Here is a 17,771-nt window from a genome sequence, read left to right as displayed (position 1 = left end):
AATCTGGCATTGTGATGCCCCCAGCTATGGTTTTCTTTTTTATTTTTTTATTTTTTTTAAACAAGCTTTTTTAAATTTTTATTTATTTATGATAGTCACAGAGAGAGAGAGAGAGAGAGAGAGAGAGAGGAGAGGGAGGGAGCAGAGAGAAAGCAGGCTCCATGCACCGGGAGCCTGACGTGGGATTCAATCCCGGGTCTCCAGGATCGTGCTCTGGGCCAAAGGCAGGCGCCAAACCGCTGCGCCACCCAGGGATCCCTGGTTTTCTTTTTTAAAATTCCCCTGGCTATTCGGGGTCTTTTCTGATTCCACACCAATTTTAAAATAATTTGTTCCAACTCTCTGAAGAAAGTCCATGGTATTTTCATAGGGATTGTATTAAACGTGTAAATTGCCCTGGGTAACATTTTCATAATATTAATTCTGCCAATCCATGAGCATGGAATATTTTTCCATCTCTTTGTGTCTTCCTCAATTTCTTTCAGAAGTGTTCTATAGTTTTTAGGGTATAGATCCTTTACCTCTTTGGTTAGGTTTATTCCTAGGTATCTTATGCTTTTGGGTACAATTGTAAATGGGATTGACTCCTTAATTTCTCTTTCTTCAGTCTCATGTTGTAGTGTATAGAAATGCCACTGACTTCCGGGCATTGATTTTGTATCCTGCCACGCTGCCAAATTGCTGTATGAACTAGCAATCTTGGGGTGGAGGCTTTGGGTTTTCTATGTAGAGTATCATGTCATCGGCAAAGAGGGAGAGTTTGACTTCTTTGCCAATTTGAATGCCTTTAATGTCTTTTTTGTCTGATTGCTGAGGCTAGGACTTCCAGGACTATGTTGAATAGCAGTGGTGAGAGTGGACATCCCTGTCTTGTTCCTGATCTTTGGGGAAAGGCTCCAGTGCTTCTCCATTGAGAATGGTATTTGCTGTGGGCTTTTCATAGATGGCTTTAAGATGTTAGGAATGTTCCCTCTATCCCTACACTCTGAAGTGTTTTGATCAGGAATGGACGCTGTATTTTGTCAAATGCTTTCTCTGCATCTAATGAGAGAATCACATGGTTCTTGTTTTTTCTCTTGCTGATATGATGAATCACATTGATTGTTTTACGAGTGTTGAACCAGCCTTGCATCCCGGGGATAAATCCTACTTGGTTATGGTGAATAATCTTAACGTACTGTGGATCCTATTGGCTAGTATCTTGTTGAGAATTTTTCCATGTTCATCAGAGATATTGGTCTATGATTCTCCTTTTTGGTGGGGTCTTTGTCTGGTTTTGGAATTAAGGTGATGCAGCCTCATAGAACGACTTTGGAAGTACTCCATCTCTTTCTATCTTTCCAAACAGCTTTAGTAGAATAGTATGGTTTCTTTTTTTAAACGTTTGATAGAATTCCCCTGGGAAGCCATCTGGCCCCAGACTTTTGTGTCTTGGGAGGGTTTTGATGACTGCTTCAATTTCCTCCCTGGTTATTGGCCGTTCAGGTTTTCTATTTCTTCCTGTTCCAGTTTTGGTAGTTTGTGGTTTTCCAGAAATGCATCCATTTATTCTAGATTGCCTAATTTATTGGCATATAGCTGCTCATAATATGTTTTTAAAATCGTTTGTATTTCCTTGGTGTTGGTTGATCTCTCCTTTCTCATTCATGATTTTATTAATTTGAGTCTTCTCTCTCTTCTTTTTAATAAGGTTGGCTAATGGTTTATCTATCTTATTAATTCTTTCAAAGGACCAACTCCTGGTTTTGTTGATCTGTTCCACAGTTCTTCTGGTCTCGATTTCGTTGAGTTCTGCTCGAATCTTTATTAACTCTCTTCTTCTGCTGGGTGTAGGATCTATTTGCTGTTTTTTTTTCTTTTTTCTCTCTAGCTCCTTTAGGTGTAAGGTTAGCTTTTGTATTTGAGTTCTTTCCAGTTTTTGGATGGCTGCTAGTATTGCGATGTATTTCCCCCTCAGGACTGCTTTTGCTGTATCCCAAAGGTCTTAAACGGTAGTATCTTCATTCTCATTAGAATCTTTTAATTTCTCCTTAATTTCCTGGTTGACCCTTTCATCTTTTAGCAGGATGGTCCTTAACCTCCACGTGTTTGAAGTCCTTCCAAACTTCTTGTGATTTAGTTCTAGTTTCAAGGCATTATGATCTGAGAATACACAAGGGACGATCCCAATCTTTTGAAATCGGTTCAGACCTGAATTGTGATGCGGTATGTGGTCTATTCTGGAGAAAGTTCCATGTGAACTTGAGAAGAATGTGTATTCATTTGCGTTTGGATGTAAAGTTCTGTAGATATCTGTGAAATCCATCTGGTCCAGTGTATCATTTAAAGCTCTCGTTTCTTTAGAAATGTTGTGCTTAGAAGACCTATCGAGTAGAAAGAGCTAGATTGAAGTCACCAAGTATAAGTGTATTATTATCTAAGTATGTCTTAACTTTGGTTATTAAGTGATTGATATATTTGGCAGCTCCCACATTCGGGGCATATATATTGAGGATTGTTAAGTCCTCTTGTTGGATAGATCCTTTAAGTATGATATAGTGTCCCTCTTCATCTCTCACTACAGTCTTCAGGGTAAATTTTAGTTTATCTGATATAAGGATGGCTGCTCCTGCTTTCTTTTGGGGACCATTTGAATGGTAAATGGTTCTCCAAACTTTAATTTTCAGGCTGTAGGTGTCCTTCTGTCTAAAATGAGTCTCTTGTAGACAGCAAATAGACAGGTCCTGCTTTTTTTATCCAGTCTGACAGCCTGCACCTTTTGATGGGGTCATTAAGCCCGTTCACGTTCAGAGTTACTATTGAAAGATATGAGTTTAGTGTCATCATGATACCTATTCAGTCCCTGTTTTGTGGATTGTTCCAGTGGATTTCTTCTTAAAGGGGAATTTTGAGAGTCCCCCTTAAAATTTCTTGCAGAGCTGGTTTGGAGGTCACATATTCTTTCAGTTCCTGCCTGTCTTGGAAGCTCTTTATCTCTCCTTCCATTCTGAATGAGAGCCTTGCTGGATAAAGTATTCTTGGCTGCATGTTTTTCTCATTTAGGACCCTGAATATATCCTGCCAGCCCTTTCTGGCCTGCCAGGTCTCTGTGGAGAGGTCTGCTGTTAATCTGATATTGATCCCCAATAAATTAGGGATTTCTTGTCTCTTGCTGTTTTAAGGACCTTCTCTTTATCTTTGGAATTTGCAATTTTCACTCTCAAGTGTCGAGGTGCTGAAGGGTTTTTATTGAATTTAAGGGGGGATCTCTCTATTTCCTGGATCTGAATGCCTGTTTTTCTGCCCAGATTAGGAATACATATTCTGGCCCTCTGGCCCTTTCAGCGCCCTCGGAAACCCCAATTAAACGTAGATTTTTCTTCCTCACACTGTCACTTATTTCCCTTAATGTATCCTCATGATCTTTTAATTGTTTGTCTCTTTTTTCCTCAGTTTCTCTCTTTGCCATCAACTTGTCTTCTATGTCACTCACTCATTCTTCCACCTCGTTAACCCTCGTCGTTAGGACCTCTAGTTTGGATTGCATCTCATTCAATTGATTTTTAAGTTCTGCCTGATTAGATCTAAATTCTGCAGTCATGAAGTCTCTTGAGTCCTTTGCTTTTTTCTAGAGTGACCAGTAGCTGTATAATAGTGCTTCTGAATTGGCTTTCTGACATTGAATTGTAATCCAGATTTTGTAACTCTGTGGGAGAGTGGACTAGTTGTGATTCTTTCTTTGGAGGTGAGGTTTTCCTTCTAATCATTTTGCTCAGTGCAGAGTGGCCAAAAACAAGTTGTATTGGGAAAAGGAGAAAAAGAGGGAAGAGAAAGAAGAAAGAAAAAGAAAAAAAAAATAGAAAAAAAAAAAAAAGAGAAGAAAAAAAAAAAGGGGGGGCAAACAGAAATCAAAAAACAAAAAACAAGGGGGAGTATCCTCTGATTCTGTATACTGTAAATCCCTCGACTTCCCCTGGAACTTTCCAGTGCTGCTTGGTTAATAATTTGTTTTTCCCCTGTCGGTCTAGCTGGTCCTCTGGGGGAGGGCCCTGCTGTGCTGATTTTCAGGTGTTAGCACTTGGGGGAGCTGCTCAGCCCCCTGCCTGGTGCAGGGCTCAGTGGGGTTGTTTACCCCGCGAGGCCCCAGGAGGAACAACCGCAGTGGGCGGCCAGCTCTGGAGCCCTGGAGTCAGCTCCTGCAGTAGCCCCAGAGCTCTCCGTCTGCAGGGCCTGGAGGCTCCGGGCCGGGCCGCTGATCTGCTCAGCTCGGGGCAGGAGCGTCCTCGCTGTCCTGGGCCCTCCCGGCCTCTGCCTGTCCCGGGGGAGGCCAGATCCTGGGCTGTGTCCCCGGCGCCCTGGGCTCCCGGCCTGTGCTGGTGGGTTCGCGCTCCCGCCCCGCAGCCCCCTCCCGCGAGCCCCGCCCGAGCCCCTCCGAGCTGCTCCGGGTCAATGCGTGCGTGCGCTGCAGCCCTTTAGGGAGCTCGGCGCGCTCTCCCCGCGGTGTCTGTTAGTGTCCCAGGGGGCCTGAGGGCACCCCCCCCTCCTGGGGTCCTGCTCTAACTCCCTGTGGGTCCTTTCCCCGGGAAGGTCGGTGCAGCTCCTGCTCTCCGGGACGGGGCTCTCCTGTCCTGGGGACACTCGCCCCGGCCTCAGCCTGGCTCCTCGCGGGGCCCCTCCCCCTTGGAGGCCTTTTGTTTCTTTATTTCTTTTTTCCCGTCTTCCTACCCTGGTAGAAGCGCAAACTCTTCTCACTGTAGCATTCCAGGTGTTCTCTCTTTAATTCTCAGGCCGAATTCATAGATTTTCAGGATGATTTGAAGATTATCTAGGTAATTTGGTGGGGACAGGTGACTTGGGGACCCTACTCTTCTGCCATCTTGCCTTTTCCTCTCTTAATATTAGAGATATTTGGATGGCTGCATTGAACTCATATCATCCTGCAAATAAATATCCTTTTTAAATTTATTTTTATTTTTTTAGAGATTTATTTGTTTTAGAGAGTTCAAATGAGAGAGAAAGAGAGAATCTCAGGCAGACTCCCTGCTGAACCCAGAGCCCAATACGGGGCTCCATCTTACCGCCTTGAAATCATAACCTGAGCTGAAACTTAACCCATTGGGCCACCCAGGCACCCCTAAATAGCTTTTTAATATGCAAACACAAGCACTAGATTTAAGCAAAAACCTTCACTCCATAAAGAAAATGTGCTATCCTCCCTTACTTATATTTCTGTGACTACTGAATGAATATACCAACAACTGGAGAAGATAACAGAGCTTTCTTTTCTGCTCTACTAAAGTTCACCATGTATTTTTTTATACTAAGCCTTGTGTAGACTTTAACTTTTGTTCAATATGTTTTAGTATCTCAAAATCTCCAGAAAAGTTGAAATTCGATGCATTTTCTTTTAAAAGGATAAAAGGTTTTAAAATCCACTTTTATGGTTCTCCTTGGTGACTGAAGATATTAAACTAAATTAATGATAAATTGAAAGGACAACTAAACCAAGCAGATGTAGGTGAAGAAATTTTTCCATTAGAGTAACATTACTGAAAATGCAGATTATAGTAAGAGATGTATTTGGCTAAATTTTAGGGAGCCACTTTATGAAGTAAACTCAAAAAAAGCATTTCATTAAAAAAAGGCATTTCAAAGCACTTTTCCTAGTGCTGATATTTAAGAAAGACAGAGAAGGGAAAATATTAAGGCCTGGGATTAATGAGATTTATAATCTAGTAGGAGAAGGAAAATAAACCCACATGGATATGTGTGTGAAAAGGACAACCATACAGTATATTACTGAAATAAATTAAAACCCTAACATCAGGAAGAGTGCTCACTTTGGCAGCACAGATGCTAAAGTCAGGAAGAAAGTTTTTTCTTTCTGTCTCAGCCACCTCTACTCTCCACTTACAGATACAGCTTACCTGACAAACATCCTAAAGCTTAATTGGTACCATTTCCTTCCTGGCATCTTGAGCACAGCAAAATATATTCTCCACTATCCTAGCAACTTCTAGTCAAGATTCTCATCTAATATGATTCTTATATAAATATTCAGTGCCCTTAGAATTTAAAATAATGGCTGTGATTTGGCAGATCAGTAGTGTTATTTTCTAGACATATTTTGCCCACAGTATTTTTTCCACACAGTCCTCCATGCCATCAGATATGATGCCAACCTCAGAAGCAAAAGTTACTTTCACTTCATTCCGGACATAACTTCTCATCTTTTCTAAGTAGCATCCTTTAGTTTTGTGAATATCTTTATTCCATTTTAGAGACCCATCTTCTTCCCATTATGGTTGATAGTATTCATAATTAATTGAAGGTGAATGTATGTTACAAACAGAAATTTCTTTTTTTTATGATAGTCACACAGAGAGAAAGAGAGGCACAGGCAGAGGGAGAAGCAGGCTCCATGCACCGGGAGCCCGACGTGGGACTCGATCCCCAGTCTCCAGGATCGCAACCTGGGCCAAAGGCAGGCGCCAAACCGCTGCGCCACCCAGGGATCTCCACAAACAGAAAATTCTTTAGAACTCTGGAGAGGCAATCATTCATCATATAGGTAAAAATAATGGCATTGCTTCTGCCTTCCTGGAGCTTATGGGCTGGGAAAGACATAGAAGGTCTTTACTTCTCAGAGATACTGTTTCTCTTTAGTTCATGTCAATAAATCTCCCTGAATCATTTCAATGAATTTTCCTCTTTCTTTTCTCAATTCTGTCCACAGATACCAGATTAATTTTTAATGCCCCTCTCTTATCTTATGACTCATTTGCATAAGAACCTAAATGATTCCTGTATGCCCCCCAAATCCCCCCACCCCTGCCAGTATTAAACTCCTTAGTGTAGTATATAGGCTGTCTGCAATTTAATTCAACTGATCCTTCCAATCCTCTATCATAATGTAAGAACTTACATTTAACACTGCATTAGGGACATGTACTTTGATGACTTTTTGCATGTATTTTCTGATTTGTAGCTGACAATAATTATATGAGATATGTAGTATGTATGCTGATTTTTTTCAGATGAAGAAACTAAAATATAAAAAGTTTGCACCATCACCTATTTCCACACAGATAATGAATGCTGGCTCTGGGATTAAACTTAGTGTTATTTGATCTCACTTGTTCACTACAGTAAGTTAAATAATGGCCCCCAAAGATATCAGGTCCTAAACCCTGGAACCTGTAAAACCTGATATCTTATTTAGCAAAGCCTATGCAGACACATCTGCATAATTAAAGTAACAATCTGGAGGTGGAGCAATTACCTGAATTAAATGGATGAACTCTTAATGCAATCACAAGTGTCACTACAAAAGTGAGGCAGATAGAGACTTGACACAGACACTAGAGGAGGCAGCAATGTGACCATGGAGGCAGAAGATGGGAGTGATGTGACTACAAACCAAGAAATGGCAGCAGCTACCAGAGCCTTCAGAGGGGAGTACCCTCTCAATACCTTGCTTTTGGCTCAGTGATATTTATTTCAGACTTTTGGCCTCTGGAACTTGGAAAAATTGTTTTCTATTGTTTAAAGCCTCCAAGTTTGTGATCATTTGTTACAGCAGCCACGGGAAATTAATGCAAGAACAGAAACTCTGTTCTACACTGCCACCTATAGGCAAATTCTCTGGTTCCCAAATCAGAATCCTCTCAGTAGGAATTAGATGGCCACAGATCTGGATACAGGGACATTACTTCCAAGTCTGCAGTAATAAATACTTGGGTAGAAAAGTCAGATAACCCAAACCTGAAGGAAATGAGGTACCCAGAGTCCAGGGATACTCTTCAAAAAAAAAAAAGGCATCAAATTAGAATTAGAGAAGCATCGCAGAAGACATAGGCCAAGAGCAACCCTAAATAATGATGTTAGCTTCCTTTACTTGTTATACTGAAAGAAAAGTTGATTCTTGAACTTGTCAGTCCTAATCCTGCAAGATAGAGAGAGCTACTTGTTTCTTTTTTTTTAATTTTTTATTAATTTATGATAGTCACAGAGAGAGAGCGAGAGAGAGAGGCAGAGAGGAGAAGCAGGCTCCATGCACCGGGAGCCCGACGTGGGATTCGATCCCGGGTCTCCAGGATCGCGCCCTGGGCCAAAGGCAGGCGCCAAACCGCTGCGCCACCCAGGGATCCCGAGCTACTTGTTTCTAAAGGGAGGAGATTCCCATGTAAGAACAAACTAATAAGGTAGGTTTAATGAATGTAGTCACATGTACTCATTGTTGGGTGAACAGCTGCAAGTAGGTGTATGGTTTAATGGACGTGGCAACATAAAAACAGATCTCTGGGTATATGTAAAGCTTGGGCTTTGACTGATTCTACTCAACATGTACATCATTAAGTGCTAGCAACAGAAAGACACCAGGATCAAGATGCAGATTTCGTCACCTAGGGCTACACATCATTCAGTGACAAATTATAATAAATTAAACCAGATTGAATTTATAGGCACAGCTTGGAGATATTGTGTCTTCAATTCCAGACCACCAAAATGAAGCAAGTATCTCATGAAAGTGAATCAACTGAATTTTTTTTGGTTTTGCACTGCATATAAAGGTTATGTGTATACAATATTGAAGTCTATTAAAAGTGTGCAATAGCATTATGTCCAAAAACACAATGTATATACCTTAAATTTAAAAATACTTTATTACTGAGATGCACGGGTGGTCCAGTGGTTGAGCATCTGCCTTCAGCTCAGGGCATGATCTTGGAGTCCCAGGATGGAGTCCCACATGGGGTTCCCCACAGGGAATCTGCTTCTCCCTATGCCTAGGTCTATGCCTCGTTCTCTTTCTGCATCTCTCATGAATAAATAATTAAAAATAAAAATACCTTTATTACTAACAATGCTAACCATCATGTGAACTTTCAGTTGGTTGCAATCACTGATCATAGATCCACGTAACAAATTAAATAATAATGAGTAAGTTTGAACTGCAAGAAGGACACAGAGACATGAAGTGAGAAATGCTGTTGAAATAAAAATAACACCAAAAGACTTGCTCAATGCACGTTTGCCACAAACTTCAATTTGTAAAAAAAAAAAAAAAAAAAAAAGATTTGTGTGAAGCACGATAAAATAAGGTATGTCTATATAAAAAAGTGTTAAAGTGATTAGTTATTAAAGAAAAAAGGGTTTTTTTTTCCTCATAACATTTATCAAAATAAATTCTCAGATGAATTAAAGGCATAATTGTGAAACAATGAAACTACTGACATATAGTTGATAATATAGGTGAATTTTATATGAACATGGATAGAGAAAGCCTTTTTAAGCATAAAAGTCATAATGATATCACCAAGATGGCAAGAAAAATGATCTTCTCCAGTTCCCTCAGAGAAAAACCAACTAGGAGTATCTATAGTCAAGGCATCTTTGTGAAAGTCCTAGAACCAAGGATGAGGCTGGAGTATCTACTTGGCTCAGAAAAAATAAAATAAAATAATGCATTTGAAGGGTAAAAGGAGCAGTTTTACTTTGACCTAATCACCCTTTCCCAAAACCAGTGCAGTACAGCAGAAAGATATACTCCCAGAAACCTCTGATTTCTCCAGTGTGAAAAAGCCCAAGGGAGGGTATCCAGCTTCTCCACTGTTATGAGTGCTTCTAAGGATGCCTACACTTCAGTCTCATCTCACAGGGACCACTGGAGAAATAAATAGCATAAGACTTTTCAAGCATCAGAGATGGAGAGGGAGAAAGGGGCTCATAGCAATTAAGGCAGGGATCATGGTAAGCTGTGGTTTGGGGAGTGTAAGTACCTGAACAGAGCTCTTAGCTAAGAGCCAGAGTGAGAGCCATTGGAGAACCAAAGTGATGGTGCTCACTTCAGCAGCACATATACTAAAATCGGAATGATACAGAGAAGATTAGCATGGCCCTTGCACAAGGATAACATGCAGCATTCCATATTTTTTCAACTTCTGGTCTTTGGCCTTGTCAGAATCATCCAGGGTGAAATTTACTTAGGTCATGGTTGATATTCTGACTCAGCCCGCTCACATACAGCCACTCTGCACTTAGCAAAATGACTAGAAGGAAGAATTCAACACAAAGAAAGAATCAGAAACAGTACTCTCTGCCACAGAGTTACAGAATTTAGATTACAATTCAGTATCAGAAAGTCAATTCAGAAGCACAATTATAAAGCTACTAGTAGCTCTGGAAAAAAAGCATAAAGGATTCAAGAGACTTCATAACTGCAGAAATTAGATCTAATCAGGATGATATTAAAAATCAATTAAATGAGATGCAATCCAAACTGGAGGTCCTAATGATGAGGGTTAATGAGGTAGAAGAAAGAGTGAGAGATATACAACACAAGTTTATGGCAAGGAGGAAGCTGAGGAAAAAGAGAAAAACAATTAAAGACCATGAGGAAAGGTTAAGGGAAATAAATGATAGCCTGAGAAGGAAAATCTACATATTGAACAAATCATAGCTGAGAACTTCCCTAATTTGGAGAGGGAAACAGGCATTCAGATCCAGGAGATAGAGATATCCTCTATCAATAAAATAAAATAAAATAAAATAAAATAAAATAAAATCAATAAAAACCGTTCAACACCTCAACATTTAAGAGTGAAACTTGCAAATTTCAAAGATAAAGAGAAAATCCTTAACGTGGTAAGAGACAAGAGATCCATAACTTATATAGGGAAAAATATCAGATTAACAGCAGACCTCTCCACAAGACCTGGCAGACCAGAAGAGCTGGCAGGATATATTCAGGTCTTAAATGAGAAGAACATACAGCCGAGAATACTCTATCCAGCAAGACTCTCATTCATAATAGAAGGAGAGATAAAGAGCTTCCAAGAGATGCAGAAACTGGAAGAATATGTGACCACTAAACTAGCTCTGCAATAAATGTTAAGAGGGACCCTGTAAAATAAATAGGAAGCCCAAAGAACCTACCCACAAAAACAAGGATCTGAATAGGTATTATGGTGACACTAAGTTCATATCTATCAATAGTTACTCTGAACATGAATGGGCTAAATGATCCCACCAAAAGACACAGGGTTTCAGGCTGGATAAAAAAGCAAGACCCATCCATTTGCTGTCTACAAGAGACTCATTGAGACCTAAGGACACCTCCAACCTGAAAATGAAAGGGTGGAGAACCATTAACGTTCAAATGGTCCTCAAAAGAAAGCTGGGGTGGCAATCCTCCTATCAGATAAAGGTTATCCCAAAGACTGTAGTAAGAGATGAAGAGGGACACTATGTCATACTCAAAGGGTCTATCCAACAAGAAGACTTAACAATCATGAATATTTATGCCCCTAATGTGGGAGCTGCCAAGTATATCAAACAATTAATAACCAAAGTAAAGACATATTAAATATAATACACTAATAGTAGGAAACTTCAACCTAGCACTTGCGGCAAATGACAGATCTTCTAAGCACAACATCACCAAAGAAACAAGAGCTTTAAATGATACACTGGATCATATGGATTTCACAGATATCTACAGAACTTTAGGTCCCAACACAACTGAACACACATTCTTCTCAAGTGCACATGGGACTTTCTCTGGAATAGACCATATTGGCTTACAAACCAGGCAATACCAAAAGATTGGGATTGTTCCCTGCATATTTTCAGACCACCATGCTTTGAAACTTAAACTCAATCACAAGAAGGAATCTGGAAGAAACTCAAACACATGGAGGTTAAAGTGCAGCCTGCTAAAAGATGAAAGAGTCAACCAGGAAATTAGAGAAGAATTAAATAAGATTCATGGAAACTAATGAGAATGAAGATACAACCATTCAAAATCTTTGGGATACAGCAAAAGCAGTCCTGAGAGGGAAATACATCACAATATAAGCATCCCTCAAAAAATTGGAAAAAACAAATACACAAGCTAACCTTGCACCTAAAGGAACTGCAGAAAGGACAGCAAATAAACCTATACCAAGTAGAAGAAGAGAGTTAATAAAGATTCGAGCAGAACTCAATGAAGTAGAGACCAGAAGAACTGTAGAACAGATCAACAAAACCAGGAGTTGGTTCTTTGAAAGAATTTGTAAGAGAGATAAACCATTATTCAGTCTATTGAAAAGAAAGGAGAAAGGACTCAAATTATAATATTATGAATGAAAGGTGAGAAATCACAACCAATACCAATGAAATACAAAATTTAAAATAAAAAAAACCATGTAATTTTATATATATATAATAATAAAAATATTATTATAATATTTTAATAAAGCAATTTATTTATACACCAATAAATTAGTCAATCTAGAAGAAAACAGACACATTTCTGGAAAACCACAAACGACCCAAAACTGGAACAGGAAGAAACAGAAAACCTGAACAGGCCAATAACCAGGGAGGAAATTGAAGCAGTCATCAAAAACCTCCCAAGACACAAAGTCCAGAGCCAGATGGCTTCCCAGGGGAATTCTATTAAATATTTAAAGAAAAAACAAAACCTATTCTACTAAAGCTGTTCTGAAAGATAGAAAGGGACGGAATACTTCCAGACTCATTTTATGAAGGCAGCATCACCTTAATTCCAAAACCAAAGACCCCACCAAAAAGGAGAATATAGACCAATATCCCTGATTAACACAGTTGCAAAAATTCTCAAAAATATACTAGCCAATAGGATCCAACAGTACATTAAGAAGATTATTCACCGTGACTAAGCAGGATTTATCCCTGGAATGCAAGGCTGGTTCAACACTCTTAAAACAATCAACGTGATAGATCATATCAACAAGAGAAAAAACAAGAACCATATGATACTCTCAATAGATGCAGAGAAAACATTTTTTAAAAGATTTTATTTCTTCATGAGACACACACACATACACACACAGAGAGAGAGAGAGAGAGAGAGAGAGACAGAGACACAGGCAGAGGGAGAAGCAGGCTCCACGTAGGGAGCCCAAGGTGGATTCGATCCTGGGACTCCAGGATCAGGCCCTGGGCTGTAGGCGGTGCTAAACCACTGAGCCACCCGGGGGGCCCCAGAGAAAGCATTTGACAAAATACAGCATCCATTCCTGAACAAAACTCTTCAGAGTGTAGGGAAGGAGGGAATATTCCTCACCACCTTAAAAGTCATCTATGAAAAGCACACAGCAAATATCATTCTCAATGGTTGGAAATACTGAGAGCCTTTCCCCTAAGATCAGGAACACGACAAGGATGTCCACTCTCACCACTGCTATTCAACATAGTACTGGAAGTCCTAGCCTCAGCAATCAGACAACAAAAAGAAATAAAAGGCATTGAAATTGCAAAGAAGTAGTCAAACTCTCCCTCTTCACAGATGACATGGTAAGGTACCTATAAAACCCAAAGACTCTACCCCAAGATTGCTAGAACTCATACAGCATTTTGGCAATGTGGCAGGATACAAAATCAATGCTCAGAAGTCAGTGGCATTTCTATACAGTAATAATGAGACTGAAGAAAGAGAAATTAATCAATACCAAAATCCCATTCAGGTTTATTGCACCCAAGCATAAGATACCTAGGAATAAACTTAACCAAAGTGATAAAGGATGTATACCCTAAAAACTATACCCTAAAAACTCAAAGAAATTGAGGAAGACACAAAGAGATGGAAAATATTCCATGCTCATGGATTGGAAGAATTAATACTGTGAAAATTTCTCTGCTACCCAGGGCTATTTACACATTTAATGCAATCCCTATCAAAATACCATAGACTTTCTTCAGAGAGTTGGAACAAATCATCTTCAGATTTGTGTGGAATCAAAAAAAGACCCTGAATAGCCAGGGGAATTTTGAAAAAGAAAACCAGAGCAGGGGGCATCACAATGTTGGATTTCAAGTTGTACTACAAAGCTGTGATGATCAAGACAGTGTGGTACTGGCACAAAAACAGACACGTAGATCAGTGGAACAGAATACAGAACCCAGAAACGGGCCCTCAACTCTATGGTCAACTAATATTCAACAAAGCAGAAAAGACTATCTCCTGGAAAAAGGACAGTCTCTTCAATAAATGGTGCTGGGAAAATTGGACAGCCATGTGCAGAGGAATGAAACTAGACCATTCTCTTACACCATACACAAAGATAAACTCAAAATGGATGAAAGATCTAAATATGAGACAAGAATCCATCCAAATCCTAGAGGAGAACACAGGCAACACCCTTTTTGAACTTGGCCACAGAAACTTCTTGCAAGATACATCTGTGAAAGCAAGGGAAACAAAAGCAAAAATGAATTCTTGGGCCTTCATCAAGATAAAAAGCTTCTGCGCAGCAAAAGAAACAGTCAACAAAACTAAAAGACAACCTACAGAATGGGAGAAGATATTTGCAAATGACATATCAGATAAAGGGCTAGTATCCAAGATCTAAAAAGAACTTAGTAAACTCAACAGCAAAGAAACAAACAATCCAATCATGAAATGGGCAAAAGACATGAACAGAAATCTCACAGAGGAAGACATAGACAAGCACATGAGAAAATGCTCTGCATCACTTGCCATCAGGGAAGTACAAATCAAAACCACAATGAGATACCACCTCCCACCAGTGAGAATGGGGCAAATTAACAAGGCAGGAAACAACAAATGTTGGAGAGGATGCGGAGAAAAGGGAACCCTCTTGCACTGTTGGTGGGAATGTGAACTGGTGGAACCACCCGGGAAAACTGTGTGGAGGTTCCTCAAACAGTTCAAAATAGAGCTGCCTTATGACTCAGCAATTGCACTGCTTGGGGTTTTACCCCAAAGATACAGATGCAGTGAAAGACCGAGACACCTGCACCCCAATGTTTATAGCAGCAATGTCCACAGTAGCCAAACTGTAGAAAGAGCTTCAGTGCCCATTAAAAGATTAATGGATAAAGAAGATGTGATCTATATACACAATGGAATATTACTCAGCCATTTAAATGACAAATACCCTCCATTTGTTTCAATGTGGATGGAACTGGAGGGTATTATGCTGAGTGATATAAGTCAATCGGAGAAGGACAAACATTATATGGTTTCATTCATATGGGGAATATAAAAAATAGTGAAAAGGATTAAAGCAGAAAGGAGAGAAAATGCGTTGGAAATATCAGAGAGGGAGACATAACATGAGAGACTCCTAATTCTGGGAAACAAGGGGTAGTGGAAGGGGAGGTGGGTGAGGAAATGCGGTGACTAGGTGATGGGCACTGAGGATGGCATTTGATGGGAAGAGCACTTGGTGTTATACTATATGTTGGCAAATCAAACTCTAATAAATAAAAAATATACAAAAAAATGAGAAGCGAAGAAAAAAAAAGTGATGACGCCCCAACCCAACTGGCTGGGTTTGGTTCTGTGTGTCCACCTAAAGGTCTCTATAAGGAATGCCTGGGTGGCTCAGTGGTTTAGCACCTGCCTTCGGCCCAGGGCATGATCCTGGAGTCCTGGGATCAAGTTCCGCATCAGGCTCCCGGCATGGAGCCTGCTTCTCCCTCTGCCTGTGTCTCTGCCTCTCTCTGTGTGTCTTTAATGAATAAATAAATAAAATCTTTAAAAAACAAAAACAAACAAACAAAAAAACAAAGGTCTCTATAGACAGAGCCATCTTACAGCCTGCTCACACAGGGAAGGAAGTCAGCAAACCCACCCAGTGTGGTACACTGCCTCACCTAGGAGCCTAATCAATGATCTATGAGAGGTCACACAGCCCAGGCTATGACCTCACCTAGACAAAGAGCCAACCCAATAGCTCTGTTCAATTGTTGAGCAGAGACTACAGCCCTTCTTATTCAGGACACCTCAATAGTGACCATGGACATCCTTGGAGCTCAACATACAGGACACAGAGCATAGCCAATGGCCCTGTCCAGCACTAGAACCCAGCCCACAGCCTTGCCTGATTGCTGAGCACAGCCTGAGGTCCCCCCTAATCCCAAAGAGACTTTACCTGAATGCCGAGTCATGCCAGAGGCACATCTGGATTGGGGGCATAGCCTGTACTCTCACCCTACCAGGGCCAATTGCAGACCCAGCCTGCAGCCCCACTCATAAGCAAAGTAAAAACTAGTAGCACCACTCTGCCTGTGACTCCAGCCCACCAGAGGTGAATGCTGATCCAGCTAATGGCTCCACCTGACCATGAAGCCAATACAAAGCCACTCAACCAGGGAGCCAGCCAGCAAGCAGCTCAATCTGAATGCCAAGCTGAGTCAGCAGGCTCACCTAACCAAAGAGCTCAGCCAGGAGTACTCCTATCTCAGAGAAGAGACAGAAGCCTCACCAAATTAGAGACCCTAACAGTAAGCCCCTCCTGCCCTCAGTTACTTCCATCTGACCCATCCAAGCCCCACAGTGAACTATTATTGGTTTAAAAGAGAATGCTGAAACTATAAGATAGGGTACATAAGCCTCATGGCACTAACAAAGAAAAACCCTGTAGTAGATGAGCAAAGTATTGAGATAGAAGAATCAAAGCACACCACCACAAAGGGTCATCAAATCAGAAAAATAAGACAGCAAGGGACAAAGAAGAGAATATAGGAATTACAAAACAGTCAGAAAAAAACAATTAACAAAAGTTAAAAAAGAAAGAATACAATTAACAAAATGGCCATAGGAAGGCCCTACCTATCAATAATTACTTTAACATTGGTGGATGAAATTCTCCAATCCAAAAACCTAGAGAGGCTGGGATGGTTAAAAAAAAAAAAACAGGAAACTAGATCCAACAATATGCTGTCTACAAGAGATTCACTATAGTTTTAAAGACACACATAGATTGAAAGTGAAGGGATAGAAAACATTCCATACAAATGGTAACCAAAAGAAAGGAGGAATGGCTATACTTCTATCAGAAATAGAGTAAGTTTCAAATAGTCACAAGAGACAAGGAATGTCACTGTATAATGATAAAAGGATTAGTTCACAAACAAGCCATAATAATTGCAAATATGTATGCATCCAACATCAGAACATCCAAATATATAAAGCAAATAATAACAGAGCTGCATGGAGAAATAAACAACAATACAATAAGAAGGGTTTTAATATTCCATACCCAATAATTGATGGATTACTCAGACAGAAAATCAATAAGGAAAGAGCACTACAGTGTTATCTGACTGTATATACACATGATTGCATATAACATATGACTATATGATCATATATTGTTATTCAACACTAGATAGTGATATGTGAAAAACACTATAGATCAAATAGACGTAGCAGACATATATAGAACATTCCACCCAACAGCAGCAGAATACACATCCTTCTCAAGTGCAGACAGAACATGTTCCAGGACAGATCATATGTTTAGACACAAAAAAGTCTTAACAAATTCAAGAAAATTAAAATTATATCACATGTCTTTTCTGACCACTATATAGATACCAATAAGAAGAGGAAAGTTGGGAAATTCACAAACATAGAAATCAAAACACACTACTGAACAAACTATGGATCAAAGGAGAAATTAAAAAATCTTGATATAAATGAAAATGGAAATATAACATGCCAAAATTTATGGAATGCATTAAAAGCTGTTCTAAGAGGAAAGTTCACAATCATAAACACCTACATTAAACAAAGAAATATCTCACATAAACAATCAAACTTTACAACTCAAGGAGCTTGAACTAAGGTCAATGGTAACAGAAGAAAAAATAATTAGGATTAGAATAGAAAAAATGAAACACAGAAGAATAAAACAAAAGACTAACAAAACTAAAAAAATTTAAAAGAATTAGTTTTTTTTTAAAAAACTACACAAAATTGACAAGCCTTTCACTAGGCTAACCAAGAAAAAGAG

The 17,771-nt window shown here is 39.7% G+C and overlaps 1 pseudogene; it reads left to right on the top strand.

Moving 5' to 3' along the window:
- Positions 1-9,819: 9,819 nt before the first annotated feature.
- Positions 9,820-9,916, top strand: LOC119878841 (annotated as a pseudogene).
- The last annotated feature ends 7,855 nt before the right edge of the window (positions 9,917-17,771 follow it).

The sequence above is a fragment of the Canis lupus genome, unplaced genomic scaffold, assembly GCF_011100685.1.
Source record: "Canis lupus familiaris isolate Mischka breed German Shepherd unplaced genomic scaffold, alternate assembly UU_Cfam_GSD_1.0 chrUn_S1966H2165, whole genome shotgun sequence".
Lineage (NCBI taxonomy): Eukaryota > Metazoa > Chordata > Mammalia > Carnivora > Canidae > Canis > Canis lupus.
Note: the sequence above shows the minus strand (reverse complement) of the source record. Positions and strands in the feature narration are given on the sequence as shown.